Source organism: Eulemur rufifrons, chromosome 19 (genome assembly GCF_041146395.1).
Source record: "Eulemur rufifrons isolate Redbay chromosome 19, OSU_ERuf_1, whole genome shotgun sequence".
Taxonomy (NCBI): Eukaryota; Metazoa; Chordata; class Mammalia; order Primates; family Lemuridae; genus Eulemur; species Eulemur rufifrons.
Window position 1 is genome coordinate 92,253,787 of NC_091001.1, and position 22,210 is coordinate 92,275,996.

Sequence of the window (22,210 nt, forward strand, 5' to 3'; positions counted from 1 at the left end):
TGCCTGACTGGGTGTCAGGACTGGCTCAGGGGACAGGGCCAGGCCTGTGCCCCCGGGACCCACAGCTCTGCGGGGAAGGGGAAGGAGCGCCTGTCTCCAGCATGCTCCCCCAAAACCTCCCTTTCCCTGAGCCCTTTCCTCCACCCCTGAAATTCCAACAAACAAGGCAGCAATGGGGAGAAGTGAACCAGCAAAGGAGGAAGGTGAGAGAAGAGAGGGAATGATGGGAGGGTAGCAAAGGCAGATATAGGCTTTTAGGGACCTCAGACTTGGGCACCTTGGAGGGGGAGGGCTCACTTAAAATTGACAAATGCAAAATTGAATATTGAGCCTTGGAAGAGATCCATGCCAGAGAGTGGCCGGAAACCTAAGCTTTATCACCTTCCAGGTCAGTCAGCCTCTGCCCAGGAGCAGTTTGTATCCAGGGAGGGGTGGGATGGGGGCAATAGGGGAGGGAGACTAAACTATCCCCTAGAAGTGCATGCACCCTCCCCCCAGCCCTGCTCCTCTCTAGCAGACCACCCCGGGCTGCCCAAGCTGCCTCCTCCCCGCCTACCCCCTCCCAATTAAAAAATCTGTTCTGTATTTCCTGTGCGCAGCACCCTTAATATTTGGTCTGAAAACAATTTGCAATCAGTTGTGCTAATTAATCTAATTGAATTTAATTTCCCTTTCTTGGTGTTAGGGGTGAGTGAACTCCATATGCTGACTTATGTAAAGCAATATGCAAATTTGTATCTTGAGCCCAGAGCCCTGCAAGTGCTTTTGATTACAAAATAAGGCTACACAGAGGCCCTGGATAAATGAGCCACTCACTGTGGCTTCTGGCCTGACACCCTTTCTCTTCCAGCAGCTCAGACGCAATATGCCCTTGCTATGCCACCTGTGGCTTGGGCACCCTTGTTCCGGCCTCAAACTGCACTGTTGGGTCCCCCAAAGGGACCCTAGGCACCCAGATAGCATATTTTCCACTGTAACTCTCAAGAATCTGGGTTCCTCCCCTCCGTTCTGCTGCTGCTCCTTCAGGCTCAGGAATGGGTCCTGGCGTTGGCAGGAGGAATTCTGATGAGCACCCTGATGGGTGGGGGGTAGGGGGTGCTTTGCTGGCTGCTCCTGCGCCCTCCAGCAGGGGGCAGCTATGGGGCTTGGCTGAGGGGACCTGGCAAAGTGCAGGGATGCCAGGCTGGCAGCCCCCAACTATTTCTCTCAGTGGAGAGGGGAGAGGTGCCACCCGTGGATGACAAGAGTCGTGATTAGCCACAGGCTGACTCAAAGGTCCCACGTGGAGCCCTGTCCCCTGCCAGACCAGGAGGTGCTGAAAAGACACACGCCTGGGCACCAAGGCTGTGGCTCAGCAAAGGGCTGTGGCCCTGGGACTTCAGCTCAGTGAAAACCTCGGTTTGGGATTTGCTTCCAAATACCCGAGGTGGGGGAGGGGAAGTGCATGGAGCAGAGATGAAAGGAGATTGGCCCTGAGTTAAGACTTGCTGAAGCTGGGTGATGGCTCACTGGGGCTTATTAGACTTTTCATTTCCATATGTGTTTGTAATTTTCCTTAATAAAAGATTTTTTTTAAAGTCCTAATTCTGAAGCTGGATCTAAAAGCTGACTTTTTACTTCCAACTGAGTGGGAGCTTACAGAGGGAATGAGAATAATTAAAGGAGGCTTTCTTGCTACCCCCCACCCCTCCACATCTAGGCCAATGTGAACACAGGCTACGCACTCATCCCACCTCCCTAGCAGGGGAAGGGAGGGACAGTCTGAGGGGCAGAGGGGCGTCCCAGCCACCTGCTGGTCCTATGGCTCCCCGAGTCCACCCATGTGGCCAGGGGAAGCACAACAAGCCTAGCAGGAGCTGCAGCCAGTGAAACAACAACGACATGCACCAGGGTATGGAGGACAGCGTAGAGAGGAAGGAGGCTGAGTTTTCATAATGTTCTTGCAAGAGAAAAAAAACTCGAGGGTTTGAATTAGGGCAAGGCTGATGGCCACAGGGAAGGAAGCCAGGATTAGAAGCATTTCCAAGGACAATCCACAGGACTGAAGTTAATCTGGAGCCGAGAGACGAATGAGCAGGCAGCCTCAGAGAGCGCTCCAGGAGGCCTGCATCCGTGGTGCAACCTTAAACAGAGACCAGGAGTACAGGGAGGGCAGGAGGTTAGGGGGGTTAAGAAGAAAAGCAAATGTTTTTTTCTCGGACAAATTTAATTTCAGGCAACAACAAGAATCCAGCTGGAGCTATCCCAGGAGGTTGGGAATTTGAACCTGGAGCCCCAGAAAGAGGCGAGAGCTGGAGAGAAAGATCTGGAAGTCACAGACGTGTGTCAGGCCAGTGCAGAGGGAGTGAAACCCTCTTGAGGGAGAAGAAAGGCGAGGAAGGAACCCCAGGGGATGCCAGCCTTTCGGGGGTGGAAGGAGGAAACAGACACAGCAAAGAAAGACGAGATAAAAAATAAAAGGAGCAATTCAAGCGGAAGAAGGAGAATCAGAAATAATCGTGGAAGCTGCAAGAGGAGGGAATTACGGGAAGAGTGTTTAATGATGCCACAAGCTGCAGAGAAGCCCTAAAATGAGGGGTGCAGAAGATTCACACAAAGGCGTCACCATGGACCGTGGCAAGAGTTTAAAGAATTTATGTAAACGCATATCTTTTGCACTCAAAAATTATATAATACTTCTGAAACCATTTAAAAAAAAAAAAATAGAAGCAATTTCCAAGCCTAGGCCTGTTATGCATAAAATCCATCTTCTTCTCTAAATACACCTTTCCCTCTCGTGTATTAAATGTACTTGAAACATTATTCAAAGGTGTTCAAGAACAATGAACAACTTTCCAATTTAGCTTCTGATGGGAGGAAGGGTTTATTAGTAAGGATAAATCCAGTTGAGAAGGTAGGGGGCAGAAGACAAGTACTGATGAGGTAAGGACAATTTAAAGGGTCCCCAAAGGCACATCTGGCCCCTCTCTCTTTTGTGTAGGACTTAACTTTACTGTTGTCATGTTAAAAAATCTTAACTTCATTCAACATTTCATTTAACCAGAATTTATTAAGAGTGTGCTATGTGCCAGGACATGTTGGAGAATTTAAAAACAAAAAAAGAGATTAAGACACATTAATTAAGCCATTGAGAAGTCCACTCAGGTGGGGGATTCTGAAGCCCCCAGAGGCCTTTTATCGCAGAGGCTCAGGGTGTGAAGTGGTTTGCTTGGGTTAGACAGAGCCGAGCCCCAAGCCCCTGACCTAGGTGGGGGCTCCTCCCACAAGCCCCAGGCTTCCTCACACACCTCGGCTCAGATAGAGGCCTCCTACGGGCATCCCGTGCGGCTCAGCTTCTGGAGGTGCCCCAGGGCGGCAGGGGAAGCCAGACAAAGGTCCCAAAGCAGTGACTGGGGTTAGAGCTCACCAAAGGCCCTTTGTTAACATTTGGCATTGTTCTCTGCCCACCCCCCGAGGATTCCTCATCTCTTCCAGGTTCAGAGCAGAGACTGCTGTCCCCTGTGAGGGACCGGGGAGCATTTCGGCCAGACTCTGTGGTGCCCACAGACTGGGGCTTTGTTCCCACGTGTCTGAGAGTCCAGATTCTCACTCCGTCTGCTCTGAAGGGTCGGCAGGGGTTGGAGGGGGGATGGAGGTGAGGGTGGGCTGGGTGTGATTATCCTCTGCAGCTGAGAGAGGTGAAGATGGTAGAGAAGAACCGTTTCTCCGTGCTCACAGGATAACACACAAGGGATAAGTTTGGCGGTGGGGGAGATATATAAACTCCTGGCAGGAAAATAAAAGCTGAGGACCGTCCAACTCCCTTCCCTGGGAGCTGCCTCTACAGACAGAGTGTAAGGGCCCAAGTGGCAGGGCTGAGAAGGGGTGAGGAGAGCGAAGAGCTCGTCTCAGGCACAAAATGTAAGAAGTACCAAAGAATTTGGTAATTAAGAGAAATCATTATTTTAATGCAATATTATTTAAAAAATCGAGATTAATGCAAAGACTCATGATGACAAAGCATCACAATTTTAACTAAAAACAGGATCAATAGGGTCGGGAGAGGCAGAGGGTGAGAGTTGGCCCAAACCAGGTGGGAAGTGCTGAGGTTGTTCCCAGGGCATGCCCCTCTTTCTAACGATAAAATTTGATTGAGTTTCCTTCCTCTGCTTAAAAACCTCTCTTGTTCCTCAAAGCAGAAACCAGTTCTCCACCATGCAAGTGCAGCCTCCTCGTTGCCCAGCACACTCCAGCCATGACAACCTGCCTTCTGTTTCCAGGACATGTGAACGCTTCTCTGCCCCGGGATCTTTGCACATGCTGATTCCTCTGTCTGCAGCTTCCACCAGTGATTATTGTAAGAGACTTATTCTCATCCTTCAAGTCTCAACTCAAATACCCTTTCCTAGAATACTTCCCTTCCACCCACAGGATTTAAAATAGGCCTCCCCTACCTACTGGCAGCCAGACCACCCTCTTACCTCTTCCATAGCATGTTTCACAATGTCTAATGATCTCTGCTGCTAGAATGGAAGCTCCGTGCAGGCAGGAACCTTGTCCAACATCTCTGTGGTACTACAGACCCTAACACAATGCCCGACACGTGCTTAGTGCTCAATAAATATTTGTGGGCTAAATTGTTGAATGGAACTCCAGTTCAGGTGTTGCCTTTTCTCTTAGGGCTCCTAGGATATAATTCCTCACCATTGCTACCAAAGAAGTCATCTGTGTCCTCAGAGCACCATAGGTGACGTTTGTATGATTACATTGTAGTTAGCTGTGCACCTGGCCGGCTCCTCTGTGAAACTCTAATCTCCTAGAGCTCAGGATCTGATTCCCACTCACCTCAACGTCCTTGTGCCCAGCACGAAGCCTGGCATAGTGCCTGATGACAAGAGATGCCCAAATAAATGTGAGCAAATGAAATTGACATCAACCCGGGTTTACCAGATTCACATTAGACATGTTCTGGAAAAATTAGATCTAGTTACAATTTTGCAAATCCAATAATATTTTAATGGCAGCAGGGAAGTTTGCTGATAAAAGGACCCTATGAGAAATCTTACTGTAGACCGAATCACCCCTTCCTCATCTTTAGTTTTTAATTTTTTATTTTCATAAGCTAGATCAGGTTTGTCCTAAGCCTATGCACATTCTTCAGAGCTTTCAAATATGATGTGTCCTCAGCTCTGCACAGGTTTTTATTAGACCCTCAGGAACTTGGTCATTACCTCATTCGTATATTTTGGGGGATCCTCAAGATACTCTCTAGTTTCCTTTAATTTTCTTTGCCTGAGAAAGCACGTGTTTATGGGCACCTTCTGGTCCATGGAAGAGCCTTGTTTGATCTACACTGCACAGGAAGAGGTAGCTTCGTGAAACCAACTGCATACATATGGTACCTGAGCTGACCGGCCCAGTGCCAGGGTAACTGTGCACACACCAGGCTTCCGTGTCACCAGGACCCATGGCTGGCTGTGCTCTTTCTCGGGGAGCCTTGCCATTGCCCATTGGCCCCCTCTGAACCTCTCCTACTTGTTCCATGGCTCAGACTTTCTCCATCCCACACAGGCCTTCCCAGTGCCTTATGGTTCGGACAGCTGGGGCAGACAGAGAGGAGCGCTGGCGCTCTAGGGTCCTGGATCCTGGGGATCCACTTCCCAGCACCCCAGGCCCCAGCCCCACCCAGGGCAGCACAGTCTGGGTGCAAAGAAGCATGGTGGCCTTGTGGCTGAGATTGTCTTACAGGGTCCCCAGTCTCACCTTGCATGGCTAATCGGAAGATACTTGCAAACAAAGTTGGATTCAGATTCAGATATTAGGATTTATTGAGCTCCTCTTATAAACCGGGTTCTCTCTTATGTGCATTTGTATATGTGAAAATTCATGGCATCACGGGTAAGGCAGACCAGAAGTCCAATCCAAGTTTCCCCTTGCTAGCTTCGCCATAGTAAGTAAGGCAGCTGTATTTGTTTTCTATCTCCACGATATTTCTACATGACAGATCATGTGAAATTTAGCAGTAAGTTTTGGTTAAAGCTAACTATTTATTATTGCTCCAGAGAGCAAATGCAAACTCTCGTGGTTGGAGGAATCAAGCCCCAAATCCCCTGCCCCCCCCTCCTCTGTCATTCATCTGTGCAGGGCCGCTACCTCCACCATGTCCACACCTCCTCCAGCACATATTCTGCAGCACCTGCAGCCAAGAACCCTTCACCTCTGTTCTCCACTTTTGGATAGTTCAGAATTCAAGAAAGAATTTAGACTCAACTTTTGTTGAGCTCTTCTTGTGTGCCACATGTGATGCTAGACGCTTTCATTTCCTTCATTCTATTCGCAGCACAATGCTCTGTTATTGTGACTATTTTAAAGTTGGAGGAACTGATTTCTATAAATTGACTATGATGTGGAAGAGCCTGAATTAAAATCCAAGCCTCCCGACTCTCTAGCCACGATCCTTGTTCTACATGCACCATGGTGAGTAAAGTCTGTTTGGGCTAAAACAGTGGAGGGAACATTACAGTGGGAAAAATAGTCTAGGCAGATTGGTCCGGGGACAGGAACGGTTGTGTCATGTGTACCCAGCAATGAGGACACTACAAGTTCTAAATACGGAGGCTTACACAATAATGTGTAGGTAGATACCACCTGGAAGTGATTTTTAACTCCGCATTTATATTTGTCTTTGATCCATCTGCAAATGTTCTCTGAGGCTATTCTCTATGTCTGTTTCAAGTGTGAAATTGAAGCTATTTTACTAGCCAGTTCAAATAGGTTGTGATCAGAATTAGATGTAGAAATGAGCTGATCAGGCACAGTGTATAAAGTAATATGAAAAATATGACAGCCTGAGCAAGAATGAGACCCCATCTCTACAAAAAATTAGAAAAATTAGCCAGTCACCGTGGTGCACACCTGTAGTCCCAGCTACTCAGGAGGCTGAGGGAGGAGGATCTCTTGAGCCCAGGAGTTTGAGGTTGCTGTGAGCTATGATGATACCACTGCACTCTAGCCAGGGTGACAGAGCAAGACGCTGTCTCAAAATTAATTAATTAAAAAATCTGAATAAGAAAAGAATTCACAAAAGAAGAAAAAAATACTAATGATGTTACTTACTGAAAGGCGTTTGCTTTCAGTAATGGTAGGGTAGCTTGTTTTAGACTAAGCATTCTTCAGGTAGAATTATAAACTCTGGGCAAACAAACAAAAACTACTTGAAGGCACTGAAAAGTGATTAACAGCAGGCAGCAGCTGGAGAATTAAACCATGGAGGAAGGAAACTGTGCTGGTGAGAGTCACACTTATATAGCTTTTCACCTAATAGCACCTCCATCACCCCCAGCCTAAGATACACCACATAGAGAGACTGTAACTCAACGAGAAACCACAACCTCACAAAGAACAGACTCCAGGCCTGCCAAAACAGATGAGTATTGAAAAGGGAAATCTTAGAAAAGAGGAAGTCACAAAAGGTGGAGACCCAAAATATTCTTATAAATTTTGCCCCAATTTTTAATTAACTCAAAGTGTACATGTGTGTGGGAGATTCCAAGAAGCCCACCCAGAAAGTTAAAAGAACTAAGCAGTGAAATCAGCTGATATCCCCCCTTCAGGCAAGACAGCTTGGAATTTGAGTTGAATCATGTTAACTACCTGCTGCAACAAAATTCAATACATGAGAAAGCAAGACATCAAAGCAAAGTTTCTGCAGCATGTCATCCACAGTACCTGGGACAGAGTTAAAATGTTTTAGACATGGGCCGGGCGCGGTGGCTCACGCCTGTAATCCTAGCACTCTGGGAGGCCGAGGTGGGCGGATCGTTTGAGCTCAGGAGTTCGAGATCAGCCTGAGCAAGAGCGAGACCCCATCTCTACTAAAAATAGAAAGAAATTATATGGACAGCTAAAAATATATATAGAAAAAAAAAAAATTAGCCGGGCATGGTGGCGCATGCCTGTAGTCCCAGCTACTCGGGAGGCTGAGACAGGAGGATCGCTTGAGCTCAGGAGTTTGAGGTTGCTGTGAGCTAGGCTGACGCCACGGCACTCACTCTAGCCTGGGCAACAGAGTGAGACTCTGTCTCAAAAAAAAAAAAAAAAAAAAAAAAAAAAAAAATGTTTTAGACATGAAGAAACAGGAATTGTGACACATACTCAATAGAAAAAACAGGCAATAGCAACTGACCCCTGTTGTTGGAATAGCAGAAAAAGACTTAAAACAATTATTGTAAATCTATACAAGGACTTCAAAGAAAACATACAGATAATAAATGAAAAGATATGAAACCTCAGCAGAGAAAAAAGGACCATTTGAAAGAAAAAACCAAATGGGATGTCCAGAATAAAAATATATAATAACTGAAGTGAAAAACTTACTGGTTGGGCTTAATAGAAGATTGTAGATGACATAAGAAAGGGTTAGTAAACTTGAAGTTAGATCAATAGAAATTATCCATGCTAAAGAATATAGAGAAAAATATTAAAAAATATTAACAGAGCCTCTGAAATCTATAGGATAATATAAAGCAGTGAAGCATAACACAGCATGTGTAAATGAAAGGCAGAAAAGGAGAAAAAGAAAAAGGCAGAAAAAAATATTTGAAAGAATAATGGCTGAATATTTCCCAAATTTGATACAAACATAAAAACCTTCTCACACAAAAAATTCTTAATCCAAGTGGTTTCACTGTTGAATTTTATCAAACTTGAGGAACACATAATGCCAATCTTATCCAAATAAATAGAGGAGGAGGGAACACGTCCCACTACAGTTTATGAGGTCACCATAAGTCTGGTACAAAAATCTGACAAAGTCTTTACTGGAAAATAAAACTATAGACCAATATCCCTCATGAACATGGATATAAAAATCATAAAGAAATATTAGCAAAGCAAATCCAGCAAAAAGATAATCTATCATGACTAAGTGGGGTTTTTCCCAGGAATTCAAGGTTGTTCCAACATTTGAAAATCAATGTCATTCACCACATTAAAAGAATAAAGAAGAAAAATAATATGATTATCCCAGTAGATGGTAGAAAAAATATTTGACAAAATGCAATGGCCATTCGTTCATGATTAACTTCCCCAACTAGATAAAAGGCATAGGTGAAAAACTCACGGTTTGTGTTGTACTGTTAACAATGAACACTGCATGTACAAGAAAAAGAGTGCACCACTTACAAAGAGCACTCTCCCACTAGAATCCTACTGGGCCATGGAGCAGTTGTTAGGTTCATTATTTAAGGTTATGGGAAAAAAGTCCTAAACTCACGTTCTCAGGCTGAATGTTTGCCTCCTCCTCAAACAGAAGAAAGATACAGTATAGAAAAATTCCACATAGATGATGAGATTGGAGAGAAACGTCGTTCACTGGCCCTGCTAATTTCAAGGAACCACTGTGAATGATGAGATTTCTTAACCAGGATTTAAAATGTGGATGCTTTTCAATCCAGAACATGCACTTCTAGGTTTCTATCCCACAGAAATAGTATAATAGGTATACAGATGGTCATTGTGGCATTATCTTCAATGGTGAAAAACTGGAGAGAAACTTAATTCATTAAGCAGGTCATGGTCCATCATCCTGTGGAGTACTATGCAACCATTGAAAAGAATGAAGTTAATCTGAATGCAATGACATGAAAAAATATCCATAATGTAGTTTTTTGGAAAAAAAAAAACAAATTGATTGATAACATTTACATAACAGATCCACTTTGATTAAATAGAGTTATATATATATTTTATATATAGAATAAAAGGCTGAAAGAACACATACTGAAATTCTGGCCATACCTAACTTTGGGTAGTGATATTGTGGGTGATTTTTCTTGTCTTTGATGTCTTATTTTCTAATTTTTGTACACAAAACATTATTATGTTTTAAATGTGGGCCCTGATTTCTGTGCCAGGCAATTTTCTAGGTGCTGGGGTGACAGAATTGAATAAAACTGACAAGAATCCCCACCCTGAGGGAGTCAAACGTTCAGTGAGGAGAGACAGGCAATACTCATAACGAAGTCGTGAACGGTGAGTGTCTCGTAGGATGTAAGTGTCTAGTATGGGGGACGCTAAAGAGAAAACCAGTGAGACAGGATGAACTGGGAGAGTCAGAGTGGGTGAGGCATGCAGTTGTCTGTCGAAAGGACAGTGAGGGCAACCTTCCTTGAGACCATGTTCGGGCAAACACTTGAAGGAGATGAGGGGTGTGTGATGCAAGTATGTGGGCAAAGAGTACTTCAGGCAGAGGGAACAGCCTGTGCAAAGACACTGAGCCTGAGGGAGGGGCCCAGGGAGCTGAGTGGAGTAAGCAGAGTGGAACGGGATGAGGTCAGAGAGGAAACAGGAGCCCTGGTCCTGGGAGGCCTTTAGGCCATTACAGACTTTGGCTTTTACTCCATGGGACGAGAAGCCACTGTGGGTATGCACAGTAGTCTCACGATCTGGCCTGCGTTTGCTAGGTCACTCTGCTCCGACAGAAGAGAGGTTAAGGGGAAAACGGGAGGCCAGTTAGGAGGGTGCTGCAATAACTCAGGCATGGATGAAGTCACATTCCTGTTCCCAAATCAGGAAATTGAAACTCTGCAGGATCACCTGGCTTACGATCACACGGCTAAAGGCAGTTGAGCTGGGATTTGAATCTGAATCCATCTGATTCTAAATCCTGTGTTTTTTCGCCCAGGAAGGAAAACGGCTCAGAGTTACGGTGAGGGCTACTTTGTCATTGCTGTCCTCACATGCGGGGAGCTCTCACCACCCGTTTCACACCCCAGTCGCATCCCCTTCTCTCTCCTTCCAACTCTCCTGGCCCCACTGCCAGCCTGGCCACGAAAGCAGAATTGAGGGAGGCACTTTACCAGCATCAGAAGTGCCATTTAATGTCCTAATGTTGGTTTCAAGTATTTTCCAAACCCTTAAACAGCCTGGGGTTGCAGGTGACAACCACTATAATATAGGATGGAGAAACGGAGGCACAGTCAAATCAAGAAGGCACCCCAGAGCCAGGCAGCGAGACAGAGATGGAGCCTCCTCTTTACCCCACCCCCTGCCCATTTAGCATCTCCCACCGCCTAGTCTGGACACAAGGGGTTAAACTAAGGCTGCTCTCAGTCCCCAAAAGGGTGCCTGTGCCCCTTGGCAAGGGTGAGTCCCACAGCGCTCCAACACAGCTACCTTGAGTAATTGTTATTTTCCTGCACAACATCCATCAGGAGACAAGCCCTGGCATTAATCTAGCAGCGAGCGATCGTTATCTGGTGCCAATGTTCTTCCCACTGACAGTACCTTCTAAGTGAGGGTCGGCCATCCAGTGGCCTGTCTGTTGCTGATTTCTTCCTGTGGAATAAACCACATTCAAACTCAGGTCACGGGGAGAGAGAAGGTGGTTAGGGAAGGTGGTTGTGCCACGGTTGAGCCAGAGAAACTGGCCTGAGCTGTGATTCTGACCAGTGTTTGTTGAATGAATATTTAGGAGAATATGGAAGACACAGTACCAGGGAGCATCCTCATTCCTACTCAGCAAACCTTCCTACGTTAAGGTAACAGACAATCCAGTAAAATACCCGGATGGGGAATTCTGAGTGTTAGGGAGGTAAAAGAATAGGCTCTTGTGGCTCTTGGTCTCTGTTGCTTGCCTTCTACTATCAAACCAGAATCTGGAATGGATTTGAGTCAAGGAGCTCAGAATGAACTGTTGTCAAAGCAGCCGAGGTCAGAAGACCCAGGTTCAAGTCCAGGCACCACCAGTTTCTGGATTCTGGACCTCAGGCAAATCTCTAAACTTTTCTGAGCCTTCATTTGCTCATCTGCACACGAGAGTGATAATGATCATTTTCTCACAGCTTATTTATTAGTGGAGATAATATATAAGAAAATGTGGTATTGACCATAGAGTACTCTCCACTTGTAAGTTGCTGTGGTTCTTGTTCAAGTCTAGGGCCTTTTGTGGATGTTGTTAGGCTGTTTGTCCTGTACCATCTTGCTAGTCCTGCTGACTTAGAGTCTGGCCTTCTTTCTGTTACTTTACCTCTTTTGGTCTTAGCTTGAAAGCTACAGTCTGAGTAATGAGTCTGTTAATTAACAGAGACTCCTATATGGCTGAGGCTGCACCAGGCTACTGGGGAACCGAGAGGCATGTGTGATTTAGTCTGTGTGCCCTCTTGGGTTTATAGGTTCACACGCAGACAAATTGAGCCCAATAAAAGCCAAGGTACATCATGAGCAACTCTGTAGTTGGGTCGTATTATTGAGGGACCAACGTGCTGAACTGGGCCAGGTGCTTCCACAGCATTGTTATTATTTAACAATTCTAAGTAGAGCATGTGCCATTTTATAGATGAGAAAACTAAAATCTGGAGAGGTTAAATGACTGACTCAGGATCACAAGATAGTGATGAGGGTCACATCTGTTTGTTCCCAAATCCAAGGCCCTCTCCCCTATCCCAACTAGAGTATAATATGGTGCTTTAACCTGTCACTTACAGAGAAGTGACAATTCCTGGCTCATATCTTAGGCAGCTGAGACTTTGGGAGGCTCCTGATCAGATCTGCCCTGCCTCGACCAGCCTTGCTGCCACTGGGTTCTAGAACGGCAAGTCGGGCCAGGGGTGGGGTCAGCAGGGGACCACCCCATGGCTGGCGATAAAAAAAAAAAAAAAAAAAAAAAAACACATGAGATATTACTTCACACCCATCAGGATGATGGCTATTATGTAAAAAAAGGAAAATAATAACTGTTGGCAAGGAATGTGGAGAAATTAGAACCATAGTACATTGCTGATAGGAATGTAGGATGGTGCAGCCCTTGTTGAAAATAGTCTGGGATTTCTCAGAGAGTTAGACATAGTTAATATATGATCCAGCAATTCCACTCCTGGATATATGCCCCAAAGAATTAAAAGTAGGGACTTGAGCAGATATTTATATACCCATGTTCATAGCAGCATTATTCACTATAGCCAAAAGGTAGGAGCAATCAAAGTGTCTATTGGTGGACGAATGGATAAACAAAATGTGGTATGTACATGCAATGGGATATTAATCAGCCTGGAAAAGGAAGGAAATTCTGATGCATTCTACAGCATGAATGAATCTTCAAGACATTATGCCAAGTGAAATAAACCAGACACAAAAGGACAATTATGGTATGACTTCACTTACATGAAGTCACTTTAAGATCACTACCTACGATAGTCAAATTCATAGAGACAGAAAGTAGAATGGAGGTTACCAGGGAATGAAGGAAGGGTAAAATGGGAGCTATTGTTTAATGGATATAGATTGCTGTTTGGGATGATGAAAAGTTCTGGAAATGGATAGTGGTGATGGTTTCACAACAGTATGAATGTACTTAATGCCATTGAATTGTACACTTAAAATGGTTGATTTTACATTATGTATATTTTACTACAATTAAAAAGTAAATAAAAAACAAAAACAAACTTCAAGGAGAAATTCTTCACTTGAAGGGAAAAAATGTTCCTTTCCATAGTGACTCCAGGACAATCGTAATGTTCATTTAGAAATCACTAACTGCTCGTCAAATTAGGGGACAGCCAGAGACACTCAAGAGATGTCAGGCAAAGAGAAACAGCTCTGCGATGTTAATGTAAGTCAGTAAGAAATGAGGGTTTGATTTACAAACATTCAATTTCTATGCAACTTTATTCAGAGCCCAAACAAACCTGCACCAGCACTCAAAGTAGCCAAAAGAAAACGCAGTGGAATTTGACCATGGGTCCTTTAAGTCGCTCAGTGGTGAACATTTATGCCACATGTTTCTTGGGCTTTTAAAAGGCAATGTTCTGTGCTGATGGTCCCTCCGGCTGTATAGATAATTGTAAAACAAACTCCATATTCCACTGACACCCTTTCTAATTACATCTCACCTTCATTAGGCTATTAAAGTGATAGATGGTAGCAATTACATTGAACCCCACTGAAAACTCTCTATCTGTGACGCGCAGTGACGAGAACATGAGTTATTTACCCAGAAGCCAGGAAAGAGAGGCAGCTGCTGGGCAGGGCTGCCTCAGCCAAAGCGAGGAGAGAGAAACCCCATGTGGCTATTCGGGTTCCCAGAACAACGTCGGGAGACAGAGTGCGCACCCGCTGCCGGCTTTCCTACTGGCCTCGCTGGACACCTAGATGTGCAAACAGAGGCTACCAAGTGTCACACAATGACTTAAAACAACTTTGAACATACTCAGAAGAGCCTCCAAAATGCTGAATTAATCCCAGCCGTTTCCTATGAGGAATGGTGGAAGGAACCAAAGCAGTTGTACCTGGAGAAGGCAGGAGCAGAGGGCAGCCATCTCTAGACATCACAACATGAATCAGACTTGTTACATCTGCACGCTCAAGGGGAATGAATCTGTTAGGGAAGACAACAGAACACCCAACTCTCATCGTTTTTAAACAACCAGGGAAGGTGCTAGTTTGCGTAACTGGAGGTCCAGAGGTGGACGGTTGATTCGGGGCTCGGTGACATTCTCTAGGTCTCCCATTCCTCTACTCTGCTATGCACAGTGTTGGCCTTCTCCTACATTGGTCACTCTAGGATGCTCCCGCCGGCCTCCAGTAGCAATATGGGTTACACAGTCTCTGTTTACTTCCACTAGGAAAGCAAGAACTATCTTCCCATAACTCTCAAAAGAATGAGGAAAGATCTTAGAAGCCCTCGGCAAACGTCTCGGATCACATCTCACTGGCTGGAATTGGATTCTTTGCCCATTTCTGAATTACTCGGTGTGGTTAGGAGGCTGGGATTACTCTGGTTGGTTAAGACTAATCCTGACCGAACCTGGAGCTGCAGCAGGTGAGTGTCTGCTGAGAGTTCACGGGCAACGGTGGTGGTAGCAGCCTGAGCAATGTGGGCACTGCTGGAAAGGAAGAAAAGGGGGGTGCTATTTGGCAAGACCACCAACAACATTCACCTAGGGAAAAACAGGGACCAGTAAATAGGCGCAGATCTGGCTCACAGGAAAAAGAGCTTCTAGCACTGGAGGGCAGGTGTGCTGTGTCCGTTCCACCACAGCCCCGTTGGCTACCTGTGGCAGCCACAGCTAACTAATCAATCGCTCTTCACCACCAACCCTGGACACGGCCTCAGAATCCTCCTTAACTAGTCTTCCAGGCAGTCAGTAACAATGAGTTAGAGACAAACCTCAGTAAGAACCCCTTTTATTCTGCTGTTCTAACAGCCAGGACTGCTCAAAGGTAGAATGGGTGGACTTAGGAGGTAGTGGGTGCTCAGCCACTGGCAGGGTTTGCCTCTGGGCCAGTGCTGTCTAGCAAAACTGTCTGCAGTGATGGAATGTTCTACACCTGTGCTGTCCAGAGTAGGAGCCGCTAGCCACATGTGTCTATGGAGCAGCTGGAACATGGCCAGTGTGGACAAGGAGCTGAATTTTTGTCATATTGGACAGCACAGCTCTAGCGTCTTCCCTTCCCCAAGGCCCAGCACTGTGACTTCTGCCACATATTGACACAGTGAATTTTGGATTCAGCGATGGCACTTGGGGACACTTTCTTATATTCCTTGGCAAAAAACACACCAGGTCCCCTCAAATGTATCACTAGGTCTTCAGTGGCTGTGCTCCTTTCTACAGAAAGGGGAGGAAAACAAAATTGAAAGAGTTGAAGCAGAAAGACTATTGATTTTTAATCCTTTATCACCCAGGAATTTCAAGGTGCATTCCTCATGTCATTCCAGATGTGAATTAAATACACTTTAAAGAAAACCTCTCTAGTCAACATCATTTGTTTTTCTCCGTGAAATGTCTGGATGTTTAATAACTATTATTTTCCTTTGGGTTCTGCCAGGAGAGAATTTTCTTTTTAAATAGATTAAACCATTAATCCATTAACCAGTAATTTAATTTTTAGGCCCCCATTCTTCCAAACCGTTTTCTCATCATGTAATAGAATAGAACCATGGCACCTCTAAGCTGGCAGAGAGCTTAGGCCATCTCCAGGCCATCAAATCGATGAGAATGAAACAGTTACTGCTAATTATACCCAAGCTTGTGCCAGCCATTGGAGTGTTTCTTTAGCCTGATAATTGTAGTTATCACCATAATCCTATGGGGTAGGTAAAATTCTCCCCATTGTACAGATGGGTAAGTGGATAAGTAGCTGAACTAGAATTTACACCAAGGTCTATCTGGCTCTGAAGCTGGGGCTCGTCTTCTGTTCTCCAAGCTTTCTAGTCATTTCACAGACAAGGGAACAGAGGCCCAGAGATCTGTAATCACTACAGCAGCCAGGGCCCGACACCTGTCCCTGCCTCGTGTCCTTCAGCCTCCGATGTTTAGTCCCGCGCTCAGCTTGTGCATTACCCTCCTCTACTCTTTAGCAACACCCTATTTTCCTGGAAAAAGTGAAAACTTCTTCACTTGTCATTCAAGCTCTTCCGTGATTTGGTACCGACCTTCCCTGAACCGCCCTCCTCAGACTCAGTCAAGGGAGGTGTCTGAGCAAGGCCAATATCTGTATTCCTCCACATTTCCAGAGTTGAGCTTTTTTTTCCTTGCCATGAAAAAAAAAAAAAAACATGTAAAATTAAATTATATCCTTGTATTCCGATGAAGGTATTTTGGCATTAAACACAAAGATGTTTATTACGGCCATATAACTTACAGTGAAAAGTAAAAACAACCTTCATGGTCAACCACAACAGAAATGTTAAGAATAAAGCACTTCTATTCTGTAGATTAGTACAAAGCCACTAAAATGGAATAGTCCATGACATGGGAGCATGTGACTCCCCACTATAGGAATAGCGAAGGGAAAATAGATTTTTATCTCCTTCAGTTTTCCTGGGCAAAATAATGATAATATAGATGAATCAAGCTTTGCATTACTTTATAAAATGGTTCCAGTTCTTGCCAGCTGTTCTTTGAAGCAGTTCTGATCGTAGCTGGCGGAGTGAAAAACAAAGAATTTGGAGTCAGAAACCGTTGATTCCACACCCAGCTGCAGCACTAGGTCTTGAGTGTGCCCCTCTGTGAAATGGGGGGATCTGCTCCCTGGGGGGAGCTCTCCTGAGCACACCTGGCGGCTGGCAGTGCTCCCGCTAAGTCTCCCCTGCTGCCCCTTCAGTGAGAGAGCAGCACCGCTCAGGGCTTGTTTTGCTAGCAGGGAGGGGGCCTCGTACTCAGGCCTCCTGCAGGCAGTGACCCAGTGGGTGGTCACTGCCTTGTTTGAACTTGCTGGCCCGCAAGCCCCTTCTTAACCTGGATCAAACTGATTTGCAGCGTTCTGTGCACACAGTAGCAGGAGCGAAGAGACGGATCTGCCCGTGGGCTCCCCCTGGAGTCCTGCTGCTGTATTTGTGACTTCTGCTGAAGCAGACTAGGAGAGCTGGGCCTCACAGAAATGACAGTAACAGCCACACATACTTCAGGGGCTTCTCATGCTTTAGCAACCATTCAGGGCACCATTCCAGCCCTGGTCAAAGAGCAAGGTGACTATTATTTCCATAGGAGGTTATTTATTGTCACCAAACGCTCTTACAATTGTTCGGTTCAACTGGACGTGCTAGTAGAAACACTACTGTGGAGTGACTTTAGCTCTGGGTTTAAATAAATACTCAACCTGGGATTTGTCCTCCAGGCCCACATAGGTTGGGAGCTGGGTCAGTATTTGAGTATCTGAATGTGTTTAAAGCCCCCAACTCACAGTCATGTGAAGTGGCTTTGGAAATTTTTAAGCAGCAGAATGTTTTTCCTCGGATGAAATCTCATTTAGAATTCAATATATATCAAACAGACAAATGGTCGTTACTTTTTATGTATTTTTTAAAATAATTTCTAACTAATAGAAATTTTTACAAAGTCAATCAGTGACAATAATGAGACTGTTGTAACAAAAAAGATTAAGTCAGGGACCATGGATGACAGCTGCATTTTTTGGTACCAGCTTCAGCACCTGTCTTCCATCTGCATTTTGTTTTGGTTGCATTGTATTAATAATGGAGAATAGTATTTCAGCACTGCTCTGACTGCATTGAACATGCTGACTCATCTAAGCCCCAGAACGCTATGAGATAGTATTATTCCCCAGTGAGGAAATAGAGGCCCAGAGACCCAGATGAGTGACCCAAAGTCACACAGCAAGCTAGCAAGTAGCTGAGCTGGGGTTTAAACTTAAGCAGTTTAGTCCCAAAGTCTGTGAGCTGAATAACTATTTTCTTTTGCTGCCTCAATTAAAATCCATATATACACATACACACACACACACACACACATATGTAGTTGCAATTAATAACTTTTTAATTGCCTGCCTTGCAAACTCAGGCTATTCTTTAATTAAAATGGGAGGGCAGAAGAACTTTTATTCCAAGCTCTAAATAAAAAATAAATTTAAAAAAAACCCCTAACTTTGAAAGCACTCCCCATTAGGGTTCAGGGAACAGTTTGAAAATTCCTGACCCAGAGCGCGAGGGACACCCTGAAGGGCCAATGAGCCTGTCAGAAACTATGTGCAGAGGACCCTCGGGGGTAGTGGAGACAAAAGACATTGGCTGGCATTTTACCAAATGGAAATCTCTAGTCGCTGGCACTACCAATATTTCCCATTACAAATCTTCCAGCTGGTAAACAGAATGATGCCACTGACATTTAATTGAAATGTCAGCACATTTAGAAAGAGGCCTGATGAAACTGCCAAGTTAAAGTTATCGCTGATGACTTAAGCTAAATGGAAACAGAAAATCACCACTCACACCCTCCCCACCCTCACGCTTTAACATCAGACAGAGAGAAAGCAGAGAGCTCAGCTGTCCAAGAAAAATTTACAGATAGTTTTTAAATGGAGTTTTATTCTAGCTATGAAAAACTATGGGGTAATTGGAAAACACTTGTGAAAGTAATCAGGTCTGAGACAGGCCAATGCCCATGTAAATCAATTCAACAAGCATACATTGATTAAATTGCCTTTGGATAGTAATATCGCCGTACATTTATTTGCATGGCTTACAGTTTATAGGGGCTGTGGTAGATGGCGGAAATGGCCTAATTCTGCAGCACACCCTGCATCCTCACCTCATGCCATTGTAACTTTGTCACGCCATCTCACTCTGACACTGGGCTTAACCTGTGGCTTGTCTTGGCCACTGGGATGTTAGGAGATGTGACATAAGCACTGTGTGTTTCCATCCTTGCCCTATGCCATTGCCATTGGAAGGACATGCCCAGGCATCCCATTGTTCCAGCTGTGGCCATGCGAGATCAGCAGTAGCTAGCCCACTCCCAGGCATGACAGCGAGCCCAGCCCTTATGGGCAAGGGCCATTTAGATGACCCGCAGCTGAGCACAATCACACGCACAAGCAGAGTTGAGAGCAGCCAAACCCAGAGCAGCTGTGCCCGGACTCATGCACTAATTCAATGCATGCTCTTGTATGCACGCGATTGTATGCCCACCATGGCTTTTCGGGTTTTGTTCAGCATCATTAATGTGGCAACAGATATCCAATGAAGAGACCTGCTTCGTATGACCTCCTTTGTCCCCTCCTTGGGCAGGAATGTGGGACAGGGGATACCTCCCCACTGTTGCAGACGAGAACACTGCGGTTCACACAGGTTAAATGGATGGCCTTGATTCCCACAGCTGCCTGTTCTTTGCTCATACTTAAGTCATGCAGCCTCTCTGAAATACTCAGCCAACAGCATTAACCTGGAGGCTGAATCCATTTTTTTTCTTTTAGATCAAAGAGGCAGGTTTTATAGGTTGAAAGCACAGAGGGAAAGCAGAAATCTCAGAAGTCCCTGGGCCCGAAAGGCAGGAGCTTCACAGCGCTGGGCCTTGCAGGCTGCCGCCCGCGCTCACCGGATGCCTCCCTGCGGCTTCCACTCTGCTTTGAAGGGACAGGCCATGCAGGCCACGTCGGACATGGGTTTCTCTGTGGATGATTTCACTTGCAGGCATTCTTCAAATACTTCACAGAAGTTCCTGCCAGGTAGGAAGACCACTGGGAAGTTATGATGAAATGATTAAAAATAATTTTTTTGATCTTGCAACCACTCACCTTAAAAATGTCTACTTTAGCTCCCAATTCCTCCCCACTGAAGCCCTAGCTCCCGTAAGAATCTTTACAATCCGGATCAACCTACGAGTTCAGCATCACCACCGGCCCTGCCTCCACTTTCTCTGTTTCAGAATCAGAAATGTGCATCTCTTCCTGGAGCATTTTGAATGTTTGCCACTACTCACACTCCCGTTCTTTCAGAATCCTCTTCTCTTTGTTTTCCTCACCCAGTGAAATCCTGTTATTTCCTGTACATCACACTGGCTCCTTTAGAACACTTTAAAGACCCACTCACTTTGTGTGTTTGTTCATGCATTTGTTTTATCAGCCTGAGGCTGGGAAGCGTCCTGAGGCCCTGCTGCCAAAACTCGGGCAGGCTGGTTCTCGGAGCGCCCTTGGAAATCCATGGAGAAAAGAGTGACTTGGTTCTACTTTGGATTGTGCCCAAGTTAAGTGTGAAACATGAAGGGTCCCAAGGAAGTGTGCTTTACAAGTTCTGAGGGAGAGACGGGATCACTCCTTTTTAGAGACAGGTAGATCTGAACAGACCCATGCACTTTAAGTGGGTCTTAAACACTTGCTCCCTGGGAGCCCTCACAGGTGCTCCCATGTCAGGTAAATTCTGAATTCCTCCAGCCTGTAAAGCTACCCTTCACACTGAGTATAAGTGCCTCTTTTCACTGATCTACCCCACCCACTGGCTGTGACCCATCAAAGGCAGATGCCCTGTTTTGTTCATCTGTGTATTTCCACGTCTCCCCACCAACATCCTCACCCCTCACTCCAAGTGCCTACCTGCTATAGAGCCTGGCACATCTGAGAAGCTCGATGATTGTTTGCAGAATAAAGGAACACTGAAACAAGCCATTGGGATTAGACTCCCAAAGGGTCCTCTGAGAAGCAAAGGTACCTCCTCAGAATCTTTGGTGAATTCTACTGTAATAAAAAGTTGGGAGTGCAGTAGAAATAGTATATGCTCTGGAGTCAGCAGATCCTAGGAATGCCACTTAATCTCACTGGTCCTTGGTTTCCTAATCTGTAAAATGGGGACAGTATATAGTACATCCTAATATTATCATTTAAAAAAAGTTCATTTTTCCAGAAGCAGTGACACATGAGGGAGAGTGGAAGGCATGTGTATTTTGAAAAGCTTTCCCCATAGAATCTAGCCCACCCCCAACATGAGAACCTCTGGTCTAGGTCTGAAGGAAAGGAGTGAGACTGGAATGAAGGAGCACATGGAGTTCTGGGAGAACTCAGAAGCTCTGGACAGCAAAGGTAGGTAGTAGGGTTGACTCCCAGAGAAAGGATGAAGACAGAGAACATGCAGAAGCCAAGTAAAGGAAAGTCACAGCTGGATCTCTTTATTGTCCATAAAGATGAAGGATAAATACTAGGAAAGAGCTATGAAGACATCATCACAGGTGTCTTATGGACCCTGTCTGTTTCTCTGGGGTTCCACGGTCCAGATTCATGCGGAATATCAGAAGGATGTGAGAACACACTTCGGACGGTGACTGGGGCAGGGGTTGGGATGCGGAGAAGCTGTCAGGCACTTTCATTCCACACTGGCCTTGTAGAGACAGACGATCCAGCAGTCGTAGCAGTGGAGCCGGAGACCAGCAGGCCTGTCACCTGGTGTACAGAGGGAAAGGCACATGGCAGCTCTGACATCCAGAAGAAAGTCCCAGAGAGGGGGTCCCAGTAGGACCATAGGGAGGTGCTCTGTCTCCTGGGCTCCAACATTGATTTAGCCGAGGTTTTCATCTTGTCTTTCCTGGGCTGTTGCAGGAGCTCCCCATCGATCCCTGTACCATCCATTTTTACTTCCCTTCAAGTATCTACCACCAAAGTGACCTTTTCCCCTCTGTTTTTATAGGTATATGAAAAGCATAATCATGTAGATATATGTATGTATATATGCACATATATATTGCTCTTTCTAGGTATTTTACTAAAAGGGGATTGTATGATACACATCTTTCTGTATCTTTCTTTTCTCATGCAATAAAATCCATGAAATTCCCTCTAAATCTTCGGGCAGTGTAAATGTACCACAGTCTATTCAGTTTGGGGCTACTATACACATCAATGTCCAATTCAGCAACAATATATATGTGTGTTTCTGTATGTGTCCTTAGAAACTGCTATTTTTATTAAGTTAGATTCACAGAACTAGGTTTGCTAGATCAAAGGATAT